Genomic DNA, 24,558 nt, shown 5'->3' with positions numbered 1-24,558 from the left:
AGGGCTCTTTTGTAAAGGAAAAAAAAAAAAGAGAAAGTAACCTCAACCTGCTTCTTTTGTGTAAAAACCTCTATCCTCAAAAACCCAAATCTTGAGACTTATAAACGTTAAATGAACTGGAGAGAAAGACTCCATTGTTCAGGAAAATCGTGTCAAGTATTCCAATTTGTGTCTAATATTGATGTATATAGTTTTAGAATATATATTTAATAAAGAAAAATGATAAAATCATCCTTAAAAAAAGATTGATAAATTTAATTGATTTATTTTGATAAATATAAAAGAGTGAGACATGTAAAGATAAAAAATATAAATAAATATTATTTGTTAATTTTTTTAATATCACATTTTAAATAAAATAATTTTAAAATTCAAAATAATCACTGAGAAACATTTAATGGGCAGAAAGAGTTTCACTTAAGACATAAACATATTGTCCCTACCATATCACCAAAGGTCTTGTCGAAGTATTTCTAGTGAGACAAGGTAAATGTTAGCCCCAAGGTTCATTATAATAATTATTTTCTATTTATATTATATTTTTAGAGTATATTGTTTCTTCAAAATTTTATTTTATGATAAAATTTTAATATTTGATTGAATAATTATTTTGATTTTTTTTTAATATTTTAACCTCAATATTTTATTTTAGAGTAACAAAGTACTTATTTTGAAGTGTTAACTATTTGTTAACTAATCTCTTTTAACTACTCAATATTTCTTTTTATTTTAAAATGAAACATTGAATGTCAAAATACTTTCAAAAAAATAAATATCAAATTATTTTTTTAGTAAATGTTATGGTTAATTTTGATATTATTTCTTTTATTTATCTAGTTGGATTTTTGAACGGTGGCATATATTCTTTATTTTTTTTTGTTTCCCTCCAGTTTCAAAGTTTTGTCCTAATTAATTTGTAGCGATCCGGGTCGTACACCTGATTTTGGTGAGTAAATTTCCTAACGGAGATTATATTGTATATACAAGAACTTGAACTTAAAAAATTAATTAAACGATATCAAACTGCTTACCACTTGTATCAATTCGTTGGTAGTTTCTTTAAACTTTGATTCCCCACTTTTTCTGAAGTATCACGTTCTATATTTACTTGAACTTTATGGATACACCACATCAAAAACGTTACGCGGGAAAAAAGTGACACCACAACAAGCTATTATTTTTTATTTATTTAGGATGCTCAAAAATATAATTTATTTTAAATATTCTCAATTATTTGATAAAGAAAATTTAATTATAATGCAAATGCAATCTTTGAAAACACTTAAGAACTTTAAAAATAATAATTATTGTTTAACTATCGAGGTAACTAAATTCGTGCCTACGTGGGTTGTGAGTTGCGGTGAATATGCCTATAGAGAATTTTCATATATTGGATTAAATTTGATAGGAAAAAAGAGGAAAGAAAAAGTTAAAACTTACCATCACCCCGGTTGTTGGTACGTCCAAGCTTGAAATTAAGGTAACCAGCATCCCCAAGCCTCTTCTCATACATATTTGCAAGCTCTTCTTTCCCAACCGAGAATTCCTACACAAATGCAAATCATGAATAACGAAGCAACCAATAATATCTGAATGGTTTGAAATTTAAACGGATACCTGCACACAAATAATTGAAGATCTCTCGTATAATAAAGAATCCAATATTCATAAAGAATCCAATATTCGTTGATTCCTGGCCAACCAATATGCCCTATAATCGCTCTCACGGCAATTCTGGTCCTGTATCCATTCAGTTAATTCACAACAAAAGATGAAACGCAAATTTCCTTAGATAATGCGGTGAAATGAACAATACATCGACTAGGGTGGAATGAACAATATATCGAAAATACGCTCCGACTATCAGGCGTGTTTAGAAATATGTTGGGAAGACACGACGCCTTCTCTATACTGTATATAACGCGAACGCCAATCTTACCAACATTTCAACTCAAATGATCACTCGGTGTGAGCGTCTTCTCATCTGCAGTCCATCTCACCTAATTAAGAAAATAATTTCTCTAATACATCATACGAGTCAATTTTTTCATCACAGTATTCCATCAAATTTGTAAAAGATGAAGGGTAGTCGAATATGATTTTAGAAAAAGAAGTAAACCTTATGAGAAAGGCGCTTGTAAGTGGGAGCAAGAATGTTAAAAGTGGTGCAGGTAATGCAAGGTTCATGAGTATGATCCTTCATGGAAGAAGCAATCGCGTAGCTTCCAATCCTCGACACTCTTCCCTTCATCTTTGGCCTCCTATCCTTTCTCATTTCCGATTTTTAAACAAATCCAATGAAAAAAATGATAACGAAAGAAAAACAAAACAAGGCAGATTCCTGTCTGAAAGTTTTTGAGAAAACGAGGATAAACGAGCGATCATGAAGCGGAAGAATCCCCGGAAATGAAAGCAGAAGCACGACCACCCGGACGACGGTCTTTGGTCGCTCTGCTTTCAACTAAAACAAAGCCCAACCTCATATTAACCTTCGTCTTCGTCTTGTTAAATATATAATTCGTTCACCGACTCGTAACTCCCCCTCCCCTTATTTATATTATTTTTTTTCTTTTTAACTTTTATGGGTAAATTATGATTTTAGTACCTAAACTATCAGTTTTGATCCGTTTTACCATCACAACTTTCAAAATTTTCAAACGTATATCTAAAGTATAGTTTTGTTTCATTTTAATACTCTGCCATTAAGAATTTTGTTTTTTGTTTCATTTTAGTATCTTGTTTAAAATTTAAAGTTAGTTTTTGAAAAATAAAATGAAAGTTTAGATACTAAAATAGATTAAAACTAATAGTTTAAATATTAAATGTGTTAAATTTTTAATGACGGATACTAAAATAAATTAAAAAATATTACATATAATTTATAAAAATTAAAAGTTTATGTATTAAAATGGATAAAAATTGATAATTTATAACTATAAACTTTTCAGAATTTGTCTGCCAATAGTTGTGATCCACCTGTCAAATTTAGACACGTTTTGCAGTCATATATAAATTAATTCGGTTTAATTTTACTATTTTGAAAGACGGTTAACTTATAATTGTTTTTTTAAATATATTACGAAGAGAATAAGAGAGAAATTAACGCAACTTTGAAATCTTTATTTTTTTAATACTTAATACAAAATAAATATTTAAATTTTATCTCGAAAAATGTTTTAGCACTTTGAGAATTTTTTTATTAAAAATATATGTTTAAAATTTTCTTTATTACATTTTTAAGTGTCTATCATTAAAGAACCTCATAAGAATCATGTGTCACGTCTAGATTTTTTTAAATACTTTCAAAATAATATTTTAATTTAAAAAAATAAGATGTGACATGTGTCACTTAATGTTATTTTTAGCCCCTAAAAGTATAACAGAGAAAATTTTAGACAAATATTTTTAAAGAAAAATTCTTTTAAGCATCAAAAATTAATTTTTATCTCTGAAACTTTTAGGCTTTGTTCTTCGGTCATATTCTTTCATTCTTCTTCAACGATTTTTTCACAACCTTTAAAATGATTTCTTTTATTCTCTTCTCAATCAATTTACATAAAATATAAGCATTAAATTCCATGATAACACTCGTTTTCGGGAGCTCCTTGTTCAATGGTGTCTACAACTTAATCAGACTCCAAGGGCTTAAACTCTACATATTGAGGGTCTTCTTTCGACAATTCAACAACTCCCTCGTTTGATTGGAGCAATTTAACACCCAATACCCGTATACGTTTTTGCACACGAGTCATATATGTAACATCACTTTTAAAACTTCACTTTTGAAGAATCAGTAAAAATTTTGTTTCCAATCATAAACATTTTAATTTAATAATATAAAACGTTCATTAACTTGTAATATGTAAACAGATTTTAAAGATTCGACATATTAAATATTTTTACATCATCATAACTCAAAATACTTTCAGAGCATTATAATAAATCTATTACATGTCAGCTAACAACATTAAAAGTAGACATAGTTGTCGTACAGTTATGAGGTGGCCCTTGATTGCAATGTCAGATGTACTCACTCCGCTCGCTAAAACCTACAAGTGAAATCAACACACTTTAAGTATTTACTTAGTGAGTTAATAACACTAATGAGGTGAAATCAATACATAAGTATATCAAAACTATCAAAATACAAATTAATTATTTCAAATCATTATAAGTTCTTTGGGGTGTACACGTAGTGTCAATACGATCATTCATAAGCTCATTATAAATTCTGTGGCTGCACACTTATTGCCGATACGATCGTTCATAAACTTATTATGAAATCCGTGGGTTGCACACTTAATGTCGATAAGGTTGTTCATAAACTTATTATGAATTCCGTGGGTTGCACACTTAGTGCCGATACAGTTGTTCATAAACTTATTATGAATTCTATGGGTTGCAAACTTAGTGTCGATACGGTTGTTCATAAACTTATTATGAATTATGTGGGTTGCATAATTTGTGTCGATACATAAAAATGCAACATATACATTAACCAACATGCAATTATAACTCTCAATGTACATAATAATTGCACTCACCTAATTTACCTCACTATTATGCGCCGATGTAGTTCGACTATTCTGCGACTTTATCCTTGCCTTTTTGTTTACTTGACTCAGGAGCTCAATAATGATCTACATCAGCATCCATAGTCACACATACAATATGATGTTAGTATACTTACTAACATTTATCTAAAGTACTAATACTCAAAAGTACTATTAAATTTCGAATTCTATTAAAATTCGCCCAAACTTAAAATTTCTGATTGAGTAGTATCGGTACCCCTCCTATGGTATTGATACATCCCTATTATGGTATTGATACTCCTTTCAATATTGATACCATTTTTGCATTCTAGAATCCACAATATCGATACCTTCCTCTTAGTATCGATACCCCCAAAGCAGTATCGATACTACTTGCATCAATATCGATATTGTTCATCGTATTCATCATTTTTCCTCAAATTTAAATCTATAGTATCGATATTGTTTTTCCAGTACCGATACCTTTACCCATATTTTAAATATTTCACTTTACTTTTTACCACATTTTCGCGTAAGTCTCTTACTTTTATCCCCGACCATACCATTAAACTCATCATTACTTAATCCAACTAAGTTACATCCATAAATCTTCTTATAACATCTAAAATCCCCAAAGAACACCCAAAAACTAAGAATCACACCAATTTTTCAAACATGTTTTTAATCACTTCTAAGGCTCGAAATCTCTTATTTACTTCTTTGGCAAGTCAAATATACTTTTAAACTTCAATAAAGAACCATATTTCATCATATCACTAAAAAACTCATTTTCTTAAATCTCAAATAAAACCTTCCTCTCTTAGTTTTAATCCTCCTTGAACTTTCCTTAAGCCTCTATATCACTTAAGGTTTCAAAACAACCCAAAAATGAAAAGAAAAATCAATATTGAATAATCTTTACCTTGGCTATGGAGGGCACGTGACTACGAGAAACAAGAAGAGAACCACTTTGACTTATCCCCTTATTTCCCTTATTAAATATCCTTAATAATAATGAATATTAAATTCATTTCCCTCCAAAGCACCATAATATCCTTCCATTATTCAATTCTTACTAATTAGTCTTAAACACAATTTCCTAAATCATTCCCTATACTTTTTAATCTACTCACTTTAACCCACCAAAATTTAAAATACTTTCACTATGGTCACCGACCAGATATTTGGGGTATTACAATTCTCCCTCCTTAAGAAAATTCGTCCTCGAATTTAAAGAAGTACCTGATAAGAAAAGGTGTGGAAACTACTTCTTCATGTCCTCCTCTCTTTCCCAAGTAGCATATTCTTCTTTATTATTTTTGCCAAAGCACTTTACTAGAGGGATCTTCTTGTTACGTATTTCTTTGTTTTCCCGAGCCAAAATCCTCACTGGTTCTTTCTCGTAAGTCAAATTTGGTAGGATCTCAATTTCCTCTGGTGTGATGATATGCGATGGATCTGATCGATACTACCTGAGCATCAACACATGAAACACCTTGTGGATCTTGTCGATATCGGGAGGCAACCCTAACTGATAAGCTACTAGTCTGACCCTTTTTAAAATTTCATAAGGTCCAATAAATCTCGGACTCATATTTCCTTTGCGCTCAAACCGCAACACTTTCTTCCAATGCGATACTTTCATAAATACCTTATCCCCCACATGATATTCAATCTCCTTTTTTAGATCAAGATAAGACTTTTATCGATCAGAGGCTATCTTAAGATTATCTTGGATAACTTTCACTTTATCTTCAATTTCTTTCATTAAATCAGGGCCAACTAGATCTCGATCTTTTAGCTCAAACCAATTTAATAGTGTTCGACATTTCCTCCCATACAAGGCTTCATACGGATCTATCTTAATACTCGATTGGTAACTGTTATTATAAGCAAATTTCGTTAAATGAAAATATCTTTCCCATGATCCTTTTAATTCTATCACGCATGCCCTTAGCATATCCTCTAATATTTGAATAGTTCGCTCTGACTACCCATTTGTCTGCGGGTGAAAAGTCGTGCTGAAATTCAATCGAATACCCAATGCCTCATGCAAGGACTTCAAGAATCTTGAAGTAACATTGGGTCTCGATCAGACACTATCGATATAGCCACTTCATGAAGTCGTACTATCTCTTTTATATACAACTCTGCATACTTATACATCGAGTAATCTACTTGAACTGGAATAAAATGAACGGTCTTGGTCAATATGTCCATAATTCCAATATTGAGTCCGTTTTACTTGGTGTCGAAGGTAGCCCTGAAACAAAATCCATTGTAACTCGTTCCCACTTCCACTCAGGAATAAATATTGGTTGTAGCAATCTAGAAGGCACTTGATGTTCAACTTTCACTTGACATATCAGGCATCTTGCAACAAACTCGGATATAACCCTTTTCATGCCAGACCACTAATAACGACTCTTTATATCCTGTTACATCTTATTCTTGCCTAGATGCATCGTCAAAGGACTATAATGTGCCTTAGAAATAATATATTTCTTCAATTCTTCATTATCTGGAAAGAAAAGTCTTCCACGATAATATAAACATTAAAAAGCCTTATTTCTAAGTCTTTGGCTTCACCTTTCTCTATTTGTGCAATTCTTGCCAAGAATTTTTCATCTTGTCCTTGCAGCTCTTTTATCTGATCCAAAATCATCGACTTTAACTTAAGTTCAGCAATCAAGGTGCCATCTTCCTTTAATGACATACGTGTATCCAAAGCTCGTATAGCTACAAAATTATTTCGACTAAGTGCATCAGCTACTACATTAGCTTTTCCTAGATGATAATCGATGATAACGTCATAATTCTTTAAAAGCTCGATCCATGTTCTATACCTCAAATTCAGTTCTTTTTTAATCAACAAATACTTTAGATTTTTTTGATATATATAAATATGGCATCGCTCACAGTACAAATAATGACTCTAAATCTTCAAAGTGAACACGACCGCTGCCAATTCTAAGTCATGCATTGGGTAAGTTCTCTCGTGAGTCTTCAACTGTCTCGAGGCATAGGCCACAACTTTCCTTTCTTGCATAAGAACACATCTCAATCCATTATGAGATGCATCACTAAAAACTACATAGTCTTTACTCGACTCAGGTTGTACAAGCATTGATGCCTCTGTGACAATCCTCTTTAACATTTCAAAACTTTCTTGGTATTTTTCCGACCAAACAAAAGGTACATATTTCCTAAACAATTTAGTTAGCGGTGAAGCTAACATTGAAAAGTTCTTTACAAACCGTCTATAATAACCAGCAAGCCCCAAGAAACTTTGAACTTCATAAAAATTCTTTGGGGGTTGTGAATCCACTATAGCTTGAATCTTTTTGGGATCTACTCTTATGCCTTCTGCGGAGACTATATGGCCAAGGAAAGCAACCTCGGTTAACCAAAATTCACACTTGGATAATTTGACATACAACTTCTTCTCTCGAAGAGTCTGAAGGATAACACGAAGATGAGCATCATGCTCATCTCTTGACTTTGAATACACCAAAATATTATCGATAAATACCACTACAAATTGATCCAGATAAGGTTGGAATACTCAGTTCATCAAATCCATAAATACTGCAGGAGCATTAGTCAATCCAAATGGCATCACCACAAATTCGTAATACTCATATCGAGTCCGAAAGGCTGTCTTTGAAATATCCTCCTCTTTAATCTTCAATTAGTGATATCCTGACCGCAGGTCTATCTTAGAGAACACTGCCACTCCTTTTAGTTGATCGAACATATCACCAATCCTTGGAAGAGGATACTTATTATTTGTTGTTACTTTATTTAACTGACAATAATCTATACATAATCGCATAGATATGTCCTTCTTTTTCACAAAAAGCACAGGTGCTCCCAAAGGAGAAAACTGGGTCTGATAAATCCCTTATCGAGAAACTCCTACAATTGGGCCTTTAATTCTCTTAACTCAGTTGGTGTCATTCGATACATAGCCATAGAAACAGGTTTAGTACCAGGGTAAACTTCAATTTGGAATTTAACCTCACGATCTAAAGGTAAGCCCGATAATTCCTCCAGAAAAACATCTGGAAACTCTTGAACTGTTGGGATATCACCTAATCTCGCTTCTGATATTCGAGTGTCTATCACGTTAGCTAGGAAATCTATACATCCTTGTGACATCATTTTCCTTGCAGTCATTGCTGATATCACATTGGAGTGTGATTTCATTTTTTCACCGATTACTATGACTTCTGAACCTTTCGTATCCTTCAAAAATAATTGCTTCTTACGACAATCAACCCATCCATGATGTGGAGAAAACCAATCCATGCCCAAAATAATTTCAAATTTGTCGAAAGGTAATTCCATCAAGTTTGCCGAAAACACAACCCCTTGAATCTTTATCGGGCATTTTCTACACACTCGAGCTACCCTTGCACTATGACCTATAGGGTTTACCGCTATCATCTCACTAAAGATTGGTTCTAAAGGAATTCCTCTAGCTCTAACCAACTTTGTACTAATAAAAGAGTGTGTAGAACTAAGGCTAATCAAAACAAATATAGGTTAATAAAAAACATGAAATGTACCTATTAAAATCTTAGGGTCATCCCGATCCTCATTAGTCTTAATATTATAAATTCGGTCTACTCCCCCAGTCTCTTGTCGCTAGTTTGACTCAGATTGTCCGCCAGATCTACCTCTTCCTCTACTTCTACTAGATGATGCTACTGATCTCTTAGTTTGGACTGATATATCTCTGAATATCTTTGGATAATTTCGAGCATAGTGATTAGTTTCACCACAATGGAAACAAGAACTATTGAGTAATCTACACACTCCATGATGAAATTTACCACATGTCTGACATGGATTAGTTCTTTCTCCATATACTCTACCTGAGCTAGCGGCCAAAGACGGTGATTTCTTATTCTTCTATGAAACTGCAACAGAATCATCTATGTTATTGTATCGGGAACTAGAACCCTTGTATCTCTTAGCATGATAGGAGGTTGAAGACATTCCGACTCTTTTTCCTGTCTGTATACCGTACTTCGCTGCTAAAGTCTCCTCTTGAGCTCTTTCAATGGCCTTAGCTCGGTTAATAGCTACTTGCAAGGTAGGAAAATTTAAAACCAACATCATCTCTTTCAACTTAGGCCTTAAACCCTCAATGAACCAATCACGTTGGGCTTTATCATTGGGAACTACCTTAGTAGTATAACGACTAAGCTTGTTGTACTCAACCTCGTACTTATGTACTGCTCGATCGTCTCATTTCATATTAAGAAACTTCAGCAACATTGAACTTATAAACTTCTCCCCAATGTACTTGTTCATATACTCATCTTGAAAGAATTACCAGGTCACTTGCTCAGGTGGTGCATACATCGTAGTGTTTGTCCACCACACTCGAGCTGATCCTCGAAGTAAAGATACAGCTCTGCCCATCTTTTCACGATCTAAGCATTGAAGATTTTCCAGCATCACCATAACGTCGTTTAACCATAAATCAGCATCCATCAAACATTCATCCTCTTCTCCCTGGAACTCAAGAGCTCCCAAACTTCTCAACTCTTTTAGAATTAACATCCGTGGTGCTGGAGGAATAAGGCGAGGCAGAGGAGGTTGAAATCTAGTCAAGATTGCATCAAGAGCTTGCATAAAGGCCTGGCAATAGCATACCTTGATGTGTCGGTGCACTGACATTTTCGGACGGGATCAGATGCTCATTATTAGCTTCATAGCTCTCGCTACCTGACCCTTCTCTAATTTCTTGACCAGTTGCTCTCCGCGTATTCGTAGAATCTGACATATAATAGAACATACATAAGGATAGCACTTAAGTTAATAAGGAGTGACATCAATCATATTCTAACTACACCCTATCAATAACCTTGACATCTTAGTGGCATGTAAACCCTTTTTACAATAAAATATACCCAGTTTCGACCGAGAATCAACTAAATCTGTCTCTCTGATACCAATAAATGTAACACCCAATTCCCATATACGTTTCTATACACGATTCATAGATGTCACATTACTTTTAAAACTTTTCACTTTTGAAGAACCAGTAAAAATTTTGTTTCCAATCATAAAACATTTTAATTTGATAATATAAAACATTCATTAACTTATAATATGTAAACAAATCTTAAAGGTTCGACATATTAAATTTTTTTACATCATCATAGGTCAAAATACGTTCAGAGAACTATAATAAATCTATTACATGCCAGCTAACATCATCAAAAGTAGACTTAGTTATCGTACAGTTACTGATGAGGCGACCCTTGATTGGCAATGTTAGATCACTCCTTACTCCGCTTGCTAAAACATACGCGTGAAATCAACACACGTTAAGTATTTACTTAGTGAGGAAATAACACTAATGAGGTCAAATCAATACATAAGTATATCATAACTATCAAAATATGAATTAATTATTTCAAATCATTATAAGTTCTTTAGGGTGCACACGTAGTGCCGATACCGTCATTCATAAGCTCATTATGAATTCTTTGGGTTGCACACTTAGTGCCAATACGGTCGTTCATAAACTTATTATGAATTCCATGGGTTGCACACTTAGTGTCGATATGGTTATTCATAAACTTATTATGAATTTTGTGGGTTGAACACTTAGTGCTGATACAGTTGTTCATAAACTTATTATGAATTAAGTGAGTTGCACACTTAGTGTCGATACAGTTGTTCATAAATTTATTATGAATTACGTGGGTTACACACTTAGTGCCGATACGGTTGTTCATAAACTTATTATGAATTCTGTGGGTTACACACTTAGTGTCGATACGGTTGTTCATAAACTTATTATGAATTTCATGGGTTCCACATTTAGTGTCGATACATAAAAATGCAACATATACATTAACCAACATGCAATTATAACTCTCAATGTACATAATAATTGCACTCACCTGATTTGCCTCACTATTATGCATCGATGTAGTCCGACTATTCTGCGACTTTATCCTTGTCTTTTTGTTTACTTGACTCGGGAGCTCAATTACGATCTATATAACCATCCATAGTCACACATACAATATGATGTTAGTATACTTATTAACATTTATCTAAAGTACTAATACTCAAAAGTACTATTAAATTTTGAATTCTATTAAAATTTGTCCTAACTTAAAATTTCTGATTGAGTAGTATCGGTACCCCTCCTATGGTATCGATACTTCCCTACTATGGTACCAGTACTCCGTTTAGTATTGATATCATTTTTGCATTCTGGAATCCATAGTATTGATACCTTCCTCTTAGTATTGATACCCCCACAGTAAAATTGATATTGTTCATCGTATTCATCCTTTTTCCTTAACTTTAAACCAATAGTATCGGTATTGTTCTTCCAGTAACGATACTTTTACCCATATTTTACATATTTCACTTCGATTTTTACCATATTTTCGCATAAATCTCTTACTTTTATCCTTAACCATACCATTAAACTCATCATTACTTAATCAAACTAACTTACATTCATAAATCTTCTTATAACATCTAAAATCTCCAAAGAACACTCAAAACTAAGAATCACACCAATTTTTCAAACAGATTTTTAATCACTTCTAAGGCTCCAAATCTCTTATTTACTTCTTTGGCAAGTCAAATATACTTTTAAACTTCAATAAAGAACCATATTTCATCATATCACTCAAAAACCCATTTTCTTAAATCTAAAATAAAACCTTCATCTCTTAGTTTTAATCCTCATTGATCTTTCCTTAAGCCTCTATATCACTTAAGGTTTCAAAACCAACCCAAAAATGAAAAGAAAAACCAACATTGAAGAATTCTTACTTTGGCTATGGAGGGCACGAGACTACGGGGAAGAAGAAAACCACTTTGACTTATCCCCTTATTACCTTTATTAAATATCCTTAATAATAATGAATATTAAATTCATTTCCCTCCAAAGGAGCATAATGTCATTCGATTCTTTCAGTTTTACTAATTAGTCTTAAACACAATTTCCTAAATCATTCCCTATACTTTTCAATCTACTCATTTAACCAACCAAAATTTAAAACACTTTCACTATGGTCACCGACCAGATATTTGGGGTATTATAGGCAAACACTTCATTTCCGTCTTCCCCCCCCCCCCCCACAAAAACGAGTTCAGTCCCACTATTATCATAACAGTTCCGAGCACTCTGAAATTATGAATCCAATGTAATAATGTGAGGAATTGTAATCAAATACCATAATGATAAAATTACTCTCAAAGTTTATATAAATGTCACTCTACTTTTATCTTTTTTTAGAGTATTTTAGTCCTTAATATTTTAATTTTTAGTCAAAACAGACATTGTTGGATGAAAATCATTAATCAACTAATAGTCAACTCATGTTGTTGACATGATATTTTCCAAAAAACAGAAAACAAAGTGATTATTTGTGCAAATGTTAGATATAATTTTATCATTAAGTCCAATCAAATTTCAGTATAACAATCTACAGCATCCTTGAAGAATTTCGACCAAAATAACTTGTAGAAGAAAAGGGAACATACATTCCGAGCCTCATTTGTTCACCAAGTACTAAAGCTTCGAAAATGGCAACAGAAATTAGGGTCAGAGGATTGAACATAGGGGCATAAATGGGACCACGCTTAGCAATCGACCATGTAAGTAAGCAGAATGTTGCTGCAGTACTCAGTGCTCTCTGCATAAAGTAAACATCTTCAGATCTTGGTGTTGTAAGAAAATATAAATATCACATAAATATCAAGACGCGGATGAAATGACATTCATCAATTGGCATAAGTGGTTAAAAGGAGTATTATTCTCTCTAGAAGTTTTGGATTCAAGCGACTATGTCTGCGAGTGTATGTTCTAAGTGACTAAAACTGATTCTGAACAAATACCAACTAATAATCACTCTAAACTATTAAAAAATGGGACAAAATGGGTTAGTAAATTTACCGCATCGACTATTGTGATCAACTCCAAATTCCACTGTAATCTCCATGCTGCCTTGCTCCTGTCTATGCATAAGCCTATTGCTGCTGATTGTAGGGACGCAATGATGCATGTTATCAGGGTTGCCTTGTATTTTGACGGAAATACTTTGAGCAACTTCACCTGTTTGAAAAGAAAACAAAACCCATCATTTTCATAAGATAAAACAATGGAAAAAAAAATTAGCTCACTCCCATATGTAATGGGGTAAGGGGAGGTAAGATAGTAGGCTGTCCCCAATACTAAGTTGAGAGCAACTTAAGTAGGAGATCTCCGGCAGTCAGAATTATGAATTGCCCACCGTGAAACTCGATCCCACGACCACAAGGTTAAGAGCCTTTTTCTCTTACCAACTGAGCTGGTTGGATGGATCAAACCTGTAATATATACCAACTAGCCTAGCAAACGCAACTACCAACAAGCATGAAACTTCCACGAGCCAAGTGAGAGTTGGAAACGTCCATGGCTGCTGCTTTGTGAAAATAGTGACCATATGAAACGCTTTTCCTTTGTCAAGGAATGTTGTTCCTCCCACGCACAAAATTGCACCCGCCGTCTTGATTTTGCCTGCTCTGCTGCCTAGCCCTAGCTTCTCAATTCTACAATATACAAAGTTGTTAATTTTTATACCGATAAATAATGGAGAAAACAAAGGTGACTATTGGAATTATGTTGAGAAAGTTCGTAGAATAAGTAGCTGTAGTATCTCGAAGTCCATAATAAAACAATCCCATAGCCGCTGTTATCCTGCATGAATGATCATGTGTTACGTCAAGGACTAGAAGAAAGGTCTTCGGACTGAAAATTAAATGAACCGCGAAAATATATGGTCTATGATGATTATAAGTTAGTATATGTTAAAGATTGTATCTGTTAGTGATTTACACGTGTGAGTGGCAGTTGAGCTGGTGCAGGACGTTAGCCAAGTTGTTAAACTTAACTGCATGGTTGTTAGTCTTAACTGCATGCAGTTTACGTTCTATAAAAACTGTGTTGTATAGCTTTGTTAGCTGAGTTGAATGGATTCTAGTTAAATATACTCTTTCTTTGCAAGTTTTTCTAATATGGTATCTTTCACCGTTGGTTCTGGTGGTCTTTTTCTTGCTTTCGTTGCTTAAAGCTCTGTCTGGATTGCTTGTGACTGGTTCGTTTGTTCTTCAATGGAGGGTGTGCTTGGTGCAGTCACTCATTTTCGTCCAGGGTTGTATATACATATAACGTATATAATATATAGTTTTGAAAACTTTTTTTTTGAAAATATGTAATATACAATTTTAAAAACATTTTTTGAAAAAATATATAATATATAGTTTTGAAAACATTTTTAGAAAATATATATAATATACAATTTTGAAAACATTTTTGAAATATATAATATATAGTTTTGAAAACATTTTTTTGAAAATATATATAATATATAGTTTGAAAATAGTTTTCGAAAATATATATAATATATAGTTTTGAAAACATTTTTCAAAAAAATATATATTATATAGTTTTGAAAAGCGTATATAATATTAGTTTTTCAAAATATATATATTTTTGAGAACACATTTTATATTATATATTTTTTATTTACATTATATTTATTTCTCTTTTTTTTTATTTTTCTTTTTATTTCAGGCCCAAAAAATGTCCAAAACCGGGTCCAGAAACGCCCAATTGGGTAAGGGGCTTGACCCAGCCCTAACTCGATTAAGGTTTTTCAGTCAAGGAATGGCACTGCATATGTGACGCGTGGAAGCCATGCGCGAAGCGTGGAGATCGAAGGCCAACAAACGGCCAAGATCGGGACTGAACCATCCCTAAAATCCTGGCCAAATGACATGCACGAGAAAATCAGAACGAGTAACCCATGAATCTCGTCCCGTTCGGGACTCAAAACAACCAAAATCGGAGCTATAAAAAGCCTCCAGCGAGGCTAAGCAACACACACAGTGAGCAATCAAAAGGCAACCAATAACCAAAATCACAAGAAAAAAAACCCAGAAACTATCCAAAGTTACACAAACAAAACAACAAAGCATCTATCGCAAAATCAAGATACAAAGAGAGGAGATTCGGCTGGGCGAAGGAAAACACCACTGCGAGGAACGAGAACGCCGGAATACGGAAGGTTAATAAGTAAAAATTGAACCTTTCACCTTATATCTACGCCGTTTAGTGGATTTTTAGGGGATTTGGGGTTTGGTTTCGAAGTTGGGGTGGTGTGGAGAATATTTCGGGGTAATTTGGGTTTTTTTTGGCCACCGTTGGTGGTGGCTGGAGCGGCAGAGTGACGGCGGAGCTACGTCGGTGAGGGGTCGACTGTTCGGTCTATTGGGGGAAAGAATATAGAGAAAGGAGAGCTCGGTTGAAAGTGAGGAAGTGAGAAATGAGAGAATGATAATTTTCTTTTTTGTGTTTTGAGGGGTATTTATGGGGGACATTGTGTAATTATGAAATAGTTAAATTATTTATGCAATCCCTAATATTTTGATGTGTAATTCATTTTGGTCACCATGCATAATTTTTCCTTCGAATTTTTAATTTATTCAATTTAATCCTCGTTTATATTTCTATATTTTTGAAAATTGGACACTTAACTTTTATTTCTTTCATTGCAGCCCTCTCCCAATTAACTTTAATTTGACCTCCAACTCCTCTATTTTCCGATTTAGCCTTTTAATTTTTTTTATTCAGATCCTAAACTTAATTCTTTTTCTAATTCTTTTTCATTATTTTATTTTATTATTTAACTTTCATCTAGCTTTGCTTTTTAGGACATTTAAAATCGATCAAAGGTAAATGATTTGAATCGAATCTTTAAATTTTAATTTAACTTGTAATTTTTGCAATTAAGACAACTGAGAAATTAAATTAGTACCGAAAGGGCAGTACAAGGGTGCTAATCATTCCTTGACATATTTCTGGTAAAACGCAAATTAGGTAAGATGATAAATTGAGGTGTCCGGTCAACCTAATTTTTTTTAAATATAAATGATTGGTGGCGGCTCTTGCATGTTTTATTTAAGTCGAAGCCCAATTCCATGCCCATCCAAAAAACAATTACAGCTTGGCGACTCCGCTGGGGACCAGATAAGTGAGTCAGACTAAAATTAATTTCAGGTTATCTTCTTAAGTGAAAATTATAAGTTTCAATTTTAATTTATTTATTCGATCCTTATTATTTATCTTTGATTTTTTTTCAAATAAAGAGTTGTACTGACTTTTTTCAATGATTTCAGCTTTTTAAAAATTTATGTCAGGCTGTATACCCGAGCTCCAAACCCTTTTATAAGTGGAGGTGAAAGCGACGCCTTCGTGGGAATTTATTCTCCGTATAGGCCTAGCAAGTAACCTTCGGGATTCATATACCTTATGTCTTAGTGTGAATTTATTCTCCGTATAGACATAAGGGAATGTGTCCTCTCGAGTTTAACTCGGTCCGCATAAGCTTGTAATTGGCTGAGGACTGAGGGTCTAGCAAGCCCAAGGGAGCACCAGCAAGGATAATTCGAGTACCTTTTTTTAGAACCAAAATTGGGAGACTGTAAGGAATTAGAGCCCACCCCATAACTTTATTTCAAAACCTAGGATGCTTGAGGTATTTCTTATTTTAGTTTCTGTTCAAAGCATGTGAACTAGAAAATATGCGGTTAGGACTGGCTGAAAAATTAACATGCGGATAGAAATCATGTCCGGGTAAGAATAATATCATGTGGGGTAGGAATTTTTACTTTCATTTTTATTTTGATTATTATTTTTTATCTTAGTAACTTGTTTCCCTTTCATTTTTTGTTTTCTTTTATTTTATCAATTGCATCATTTTAAAGTGGTGATTGTTCCACTAAAAGTGTTCATTAAACACAAATAATTTGCATTAATGGACAAAGGGGTTGTAATGCAAGAGGTGAAAAACGCAGAGGTCCGACTATGGTCAGAGAAGACTCAGAAGAAAAAGGGAGACAGTCTGCAAGGTAACTATATATCAAATCTGGTTGGTTATGCTTCTATCAGCCTCAAGCAAAATGATATTCAAGAACTGTGGATCATTTGGGAAAGCTGGAAAAACGACCAGAAACAGCGATTATGCCAACGGTATGGTGATATCGTGCTTTTACTCTATGTCAAGATAGACAAACCCTTAATTCGAGCCTTAGTGAAATTATGGAATTTGCAGTACAGTTGTTTCATATTTAACCAAGAAGACATGGTACCCACAATCGAAGAGTATACTACTTTGCTGCATTGTGAAGGACTCAGAATGGACCGGGTATACACCAAGCACATCAAAAGTTAACATTTCAAGAGTGGGTTGGCAAAGGTTACAGGGGTAGATGAGAAATGTGTAACTGACTGAATTCAGTACAAGGTTAAAGGAGAGGGAATTGCTTGGACCCAATTCAAGCAACTAATGAAGAATCATCCAAACAAATTAAAGGTGATAGACCTGTTTGCACTAGGTCCATACGGCTTGGTTATCTTCCCAAAAAACTTTGGGATACATCGAGGCAGCTGTGGTGGAACTGTTCGAACAACTCCCGAAGCGAGTGAACCCAGTACTGGTAATATTAGCTGAAACTTTTCGTTCACTCAACCATTGTAGAAAGACTGGAGAATAAAGGTTTATAGGGTGCAAACAGCTTCTGTAAGATTGAAGGGATTTCTTACCGCCAATTCAGCACCATGTACTCTCATTTGGGGGAGTTTCTTACACTAAAATATCAAGAAGGCATCCCAAAAGAGAAATGGCTAAGAGTATTCACACACCTTCAAGATAAGGACATTACCTGGAGAGCTCCTTGGTTAACCCATAGTGACATCCTTTATCGATGTGAAGACTCAAAAATCATAGTTTTACATGGATTATGGGGAGGAGTTAGATATTCTCCACTTTTGGCACTCCGGTAGTATAGGGTGCGCTAGTTTGTCCCAACTACACATGGAATATTTGGATTGGAATTTACATACCATGAGGACAACTACAAGAAGAAGGTTAAAGACGTAGCTGAGTCATGGGAAAAGATATTCCGTATGGATGTCGTGGCTACTAAAGACATGCTTACTCCAGATTATTTGGAATGACGAAAGTTAAGAAAGAATGATACCATTCCCATGCAAGATCATGAAGATACTCAGACCATGGAAGAGTATCTTAAACCTGTTCCCTCCAAATCATAGATAGCAAAGAAAGAATTCGAAGTCGAAAAAGAGGAGCTGAAACAAAGGCTAAGAGAACTCGAGGCTGAAAGATTCCAGTGGAAGTTAGATGCCGATACTCAGAAGGATCGGGCAGACAAGTTAGAAAAAGAACAGAAGAATGTCTGTTTTGAGCTGGAAGATTTGAGAAAGGGGTATCAGGAGCAAGTCCAAAACAATTATAGTCTGAAAAGATCTTCCGAATACTGGAAAGGTGAAGCCAGTGGCCTGAAAAAGAAGTTCGGAGGACAAGATGAAATAGAGACACTAAAAGAACAACTAAAGACTTCCCAAAGACATTTGTTAGAAAGCCAACACCATAACAAACAGTTGAAGACTAAGGTAACTGATCTAGAGAGGTCTCTTCAAAGACAACAAAAAAGAGGATGACAAAACCATAGCTGAGTTGGAGGCCATTATAGACAAGTTTATGAAACAAACAAGTGAGATTCATATAATTCCCTTTGATGGAGGATTTCAATGGCGTTTTCGTTGGGAGTAAGCTCAACAAATGGTGAAAGCCAGAGATATGGTCATTCGAGACTTCTTAGATCAAGTACAGAAAGTGGCACATCACTTGCACGGTTTGACAAGAGAATCTGTAGTAGTCCGAGAAGGTAATCAGTCGATGACAGATGAAGGAATAAGACTCATCAACCTGTTAAAAGCTATTCGGGTTCTAGACGACTTAGTCAGAATGCACCTTTGAGATGTTTTTAGTCTCTTAAAATAAAACTTTTATCCCAATAAAGATTATTTATAATAACGGACACGTTTTTGGATCAGTGCCTCGAAACTTCATGTATCATGCATTCTTGTATATTTCACATTATGTTTCTTTTTCTTTTCATTACATTCACATTAACTAACAGAAAAACTCTCATCAAAAAAGGAACAAACACTGAATAAACATCATCAAGAATTGGATATACCTCATCCTCAAAAAATCCATTCAAAGAAAAGAAAAATGGAAGATAAGATCACTCAACTTGAAGAGAACATACTAAGGTTACAAAGGGAGCTTTGAAGAAAAAATAAGTTAGAATAATCAAAGCACTTTGGAATCAATCACTAAAAGCCAATAGTCTTTGGCTGATCAAATCGTTGCAAGGTTTTCTGACCTAAATTAAATGAATGTTCTTAGAGCAGGGGCATCTGAGGGGATTGTTGAACCACCTGCTCCACAGTTGGTTATTTCACTTGGAATCTTACTAGGATGTCAAAGGGATTCATCTGCCATGAAAGCATAGGCCGTTATAACTAACACTCAAAATAATATATATTATTACCATATTCCAGAGTTTGATGAGGAAGACAAAGCAAAGATTGTAGAAACGAACACTAAGAAAGGAAAGACAAAAAGAGGTAGGTCAAGAAGAAAACCTCCCATGAAGAGGAGAGAGTGAGAGATAAACAACATCAATGCTTTCAATACCAGAAAAATGTTATGATCTCTAAATCAAAACCAACTGCATTTGTATCGTCAGGTAATTCTAGACAAGATTTGAGGGAACGAATGAGAGAAAAAGGAAATGAGCATTTTGATCATATTCTCATGACATATAATGAGCTTTATCAATAACTTTTTGACACACATGTGGTGTCACCATATCTAGAGAAACCTCTAAAACCCCTATACCCCAGGTGGTAAGACGTAAATACACACTGTAAATATCATGACGGTGTTCCGAGACATGCTATTGAAATGACCATGCCTTTAAGAGGATTGTCCAAAGAATGTGCAATAGGAACTGGATTCATTTCAATAATTCAGAGTCACCCAACATTGCATAGAACCCTCTGTCTAATTACAAAGATAATGGGGAAAATACAATCAACAATGAGAAGGGTAAGAAGTTTAAAACCAAAGTTTCCGAAGTGAAGTCACATCAGATGGAAAAGGTGGCAGTCATTGCTATTATAACAATGAGGATGGACATGATGTACAAGAATGTGTCGAATTTAGAGCCTTGATCCAACTAATGATGGACAGAAAAGAGCTGGAATTTTACGATGAAAGAGAGGACACTCCCGAAGCAGATGTTTGTGTAACTAGAGATGGGTCTGAAAAGTGAATGTCACAACTGAGGAACGGGGTATCTTGGGATGAGACAAGAGGAGGTCATCACTATCACCACAGAGTTGTGTTACCTATAAAATGATGTCTTGTTTGAATTTATCTTTTATATGCTTGAACTTTTTTTTTAAATGATGACATTTCTTTGAGTAGTAGAGGATTGTTTGAAATTCAGTGGATATCAAGTATAATTAAATGCACATTTTGAGAAATGAGGTTATAGCCTTTTGACATATGCCGAGATCAAATTCCTTTAAAAAAAAGATACATATCTTTTACCCAAAAAAAATGTTTTCTCACATAGAAGTAGACAAGATGGGGCATCTCTGATGCATGACATTGCAATACCAATTAGTTTACATGTCTATTAGGGATGTTTCGTGATAATATACAATTTTCACAAATGAAATAGTGGAATAAACAAATTTTCTTAGATCAGTTGCTTAGGAATTGAGCTCTAAAGATGAAATTTTCTGATTTCCACTAACACTCAGACTATAACAGATTCTTCCTGACAAACTTAGGAAATCTCAAAATCGAAGAATTAATGTGATATTAATGAACGATAATTTTAATAATGCTGGGGGTGCTCCGCTGAAAGTAGTAGGCTGTTAATCTTCGGAAATAATATCTGAAGCGGCTATGGTGGTAATGTCCGAGCTTTATGAAGTGAGTTCTGTTTGAGTTTGTCAAGCAAAGACTTTCTGACACTTGAATCCTTTAGCTAAGGGTATTATGCTAAAGTAAATGTGCAATGTTAAGTTCCCTAACTTTATGAATACGAGTAGATTCAGATCATGACACTAGTTTCTATGTGTCGAGATAAATCTCCCAGCAAAATCTAAAGTGAGGACATCAAGTTTAATAAAGTATAATTTAAAGAAATATGATAAGGCTTGAAATGAACGTGGATTTGAAATTAAATTTCAATGAAAGATGGACTAGGAGAGTCAGGAAACATCTGTTATAGTTGATTACACAAAAGCACTCAGAGGTTTTGTTTTTAGGAGTCTACAAAAATTGAACAAATGGAAATTTCCTAAAAACTAAAATAGAAATGCTCTATAAAGGGCCTTATAGTGGAAGGCATCAGTTGTGCTATTTTGTTTATATCATATTTGAAAATAATGAAAATCAAAACCAAATCGCATTGTTTTCTCATATCACCCATGAATCTTGACACTTGTTAAAGGGCTATAACTATTGAAAACAACTTGTGTGATTCATTTATTTCATATTCAATGAACTGATACTTTGCTTCAATTGCTCTGACATTATTTTTTATACCAAACCTTGTAAAAAAAGGGATATATCTCAGACAAGACATAGTTTCTCGAAAAATCGGTTGAAGGACCTGAAATGATATGGGGCATCTCCAGGTTTTCAATCTCTTCTCTTTCCACCACTCGTGCCTCCTGACATGGTTTCTATAAAAAAAGAGCTTGACATTGCAAAGAAGAAGATAGTGTTGTAATCTATAGCCATACATGATACTAGATCAAATGGAAAAAAATAACCATTTTAACAAATCATTTCAAAGTGAATATGAGAAATAAAGATGGTTGTTTTATCCAACACAGTGTCTCTCTTTACTATGAAAATGGTCACCCGTAAGGTGCAATAGACCTACAACAATGAGTTGGCCTAAAAAAGTTTAGCTTGTGATGACGAGAAATTCATTCACAATCGGGTCCCTCATGAAGCATGAGTTTACTATTTTAATTGAGGATGCCATATCAAAGAGAAACAATAGGAATGCAAGCCCTGATGATAATGACAGTCCAAATGAGCGTGAAAGGATGAGAGTGAGACGCTTATAACTCAACGATGTTTAGAGTAAAGATAAGTTTTCTTGCCAAGATTCCCATGAATGATATTCAAAGTGCTCTACGAGTACAAGAAGCTGAGAACTCATAACAAGCACTGAGGGTGCTTGAAATAATTTCAAGGCAACATGCCTTCTTGTTCGCTAGTCTTTTTCCATGACAATCAAAATAATTTTACAAACAGAGGAGGAGGTAGCCTCGGCTGTAGAAGTTTCCAGTTGAGCTTCCAAGCCACGTAAGGAAGCTTTTCGCTGAATATTGATGTGTCAACTACGATGATGATTTAACCAATTCTAGTAGTTGATCATAAATCGAAATCCAAAAGAGTCTTACTCCATTGAGTAAACAAAGGCTAAAAGAACGCTTAAGAATCTCTGATTAAAATTGATCTATTCATTCAAGAGGACAATATCACTGGATTGAGCTAACAAATGAGAAAATATCAGATATTTTCCATGAAGTCGTCAGTACTGGGGCATGATCGATTCCAAGGACAAGACCAGCAGACAAAGAATGAGACTCCATCTAAGAAATAAAACAAAAACTAATTCATTTTGCATACATCTTATATATACTTAATAACATTACATTAATCATTTTCCGCATACATATTTTTTGCAGCTTTAGAGTCAAGTTTCAACTTCATGACAAAAGATACTCGATTCAAAAGTGCCTTTAAAATATCAATGGTGGTTGCTTAACTCAGTGGTGAGGAGCTACACCTCAACTGACTTGACCACTATAAAGATCGACATATCTTAGAATCAACTTCAAATTGGGTTTGAGAGCCAATTCAGACGGGTTCGAGAGCCAATTCAGAACGGATTCAGTTTAGCTTAACTAAATGGTGAGTGGCTAATTTCCAGTTAAAGTTTTCAAGCCAGATTTTAACTCCACGACGGATGATATCCGGATGACAGAATATACCACTTGGCCTTCTAGCGAAGGGGAGTCATCAAAGATCATATTTCAAGCCAGATTTTAACTCCACGACAGATGATATCCGACTGACAGAATATACCACTTGGCTTTCCATGAAGTCATCAGTATTGAGGCATGATCGATTCCAAGGACAAGACCAGCAGAAAAAGAATGAGACCCCATCCGAGAAATAAAACAAAAACTAATTCATTTTGCATACATCTTAGACATACTTAATAGTATTACATTTAACATTTTCCGCAAACATAATTTTTGCAGCTTTAGAGTCAAGTTTCAACTTCACAACGAAAGATACTAGATTCAAAATAACAAATTAAGGACAAAAGTTAAAATTAATTTAAATAAATATCACGAAACAGATGACCAAAATGAACTAAGAGGAAACTCGAGTGACCGCACGCGCGATTTGCCCCATGGCTCCAAAAACGCATAGCTTCAGGGGAAAAGAACGCCGTTTCATGGAGTTCGGGCAAGTGCCAAAACTGCACCGTTTTACAGAGCCTACAAATAGGCAATTTTTGTCTTTTTTTTTCTCATTTGCATCATTCATCTTTATCCTAAACAAATCACTCTCCCTTCTGTCTAACCTGTCCAGACACAGGTGGTGGTGCCGTTACATTGACCGTTGTAAGCAACCGTGCCGGCCACTATTGGTCATCAAATTTTTGGGAGGGCCTAGTCTCGATGTCGGTTACACAGATTAGAGGACTGTTTTGCTAGGGGAGGCTCCAAACACTGTGAAACGATTCGAGAACCCATTGGCTTTCGAGGCTCCTACCGCCATCATCCGCCGTCGGATCGACTCCTTTCTTTATTTTGTTGTTCACCGGCCCCTTTCCTCTCTTCTGACCGTTCGAATCAGCGAAATAAGTCTTGGTCACGTGCGAAGGGTTCGGACCGTGAGGTAAACTTCTTCTACTCTATTTTCATTTTTCGTTTCGTATTTTTTCTGCTTTTTTCTTGTTGGTTAGAGTAAAAATAATAAAAAAGGCTTGTTGGGTTTATTGTTTCTTTTTT

General features: G+C 34.4%; 2 pseudogenes; both read right to left on the bottom strand.

The window, feature by feature from the left end:
• LOC120202685 overlaps nucleotides 1-2,302 on the bottom strand; it is a 35,380-nt pseudogene extending 33,078 nt beyond the window's left edge.
• Nucleotides 2,303-9,452: 7,150 nt separating this feature from the next.
• LOC120202684 lies at nucleotides 9,453-14,461 on the bottom strand (annotated as a pseudogene).
• Between the last annotated feature and the right edge of the window lie 10,097 nt (nucleotides 14,462-24,558).

This window comes from Hibiscus syriacus, unplaced genomic scaffold (genome assembly GCF_006381635.1).
Source record: "Hibiscus syriacus cultivar Baekdansim isolate YM2019G1 unplaced genomic scaffold, ASM638163v2 tig00009003_pilon, whole genome shotgun sequence".
NCBI classification, from domain to species: Eukaryota; Viridiplantae; Streptophyta; class Magnoliopsida; order Malvales; family Malvaceae; genus Hibiscus; species Hibiscus syriacus.
Note: the sequence above shows the minus strand (reverse complement) of the source record. Positions and strands in the feature narration are given on the sequence as shown.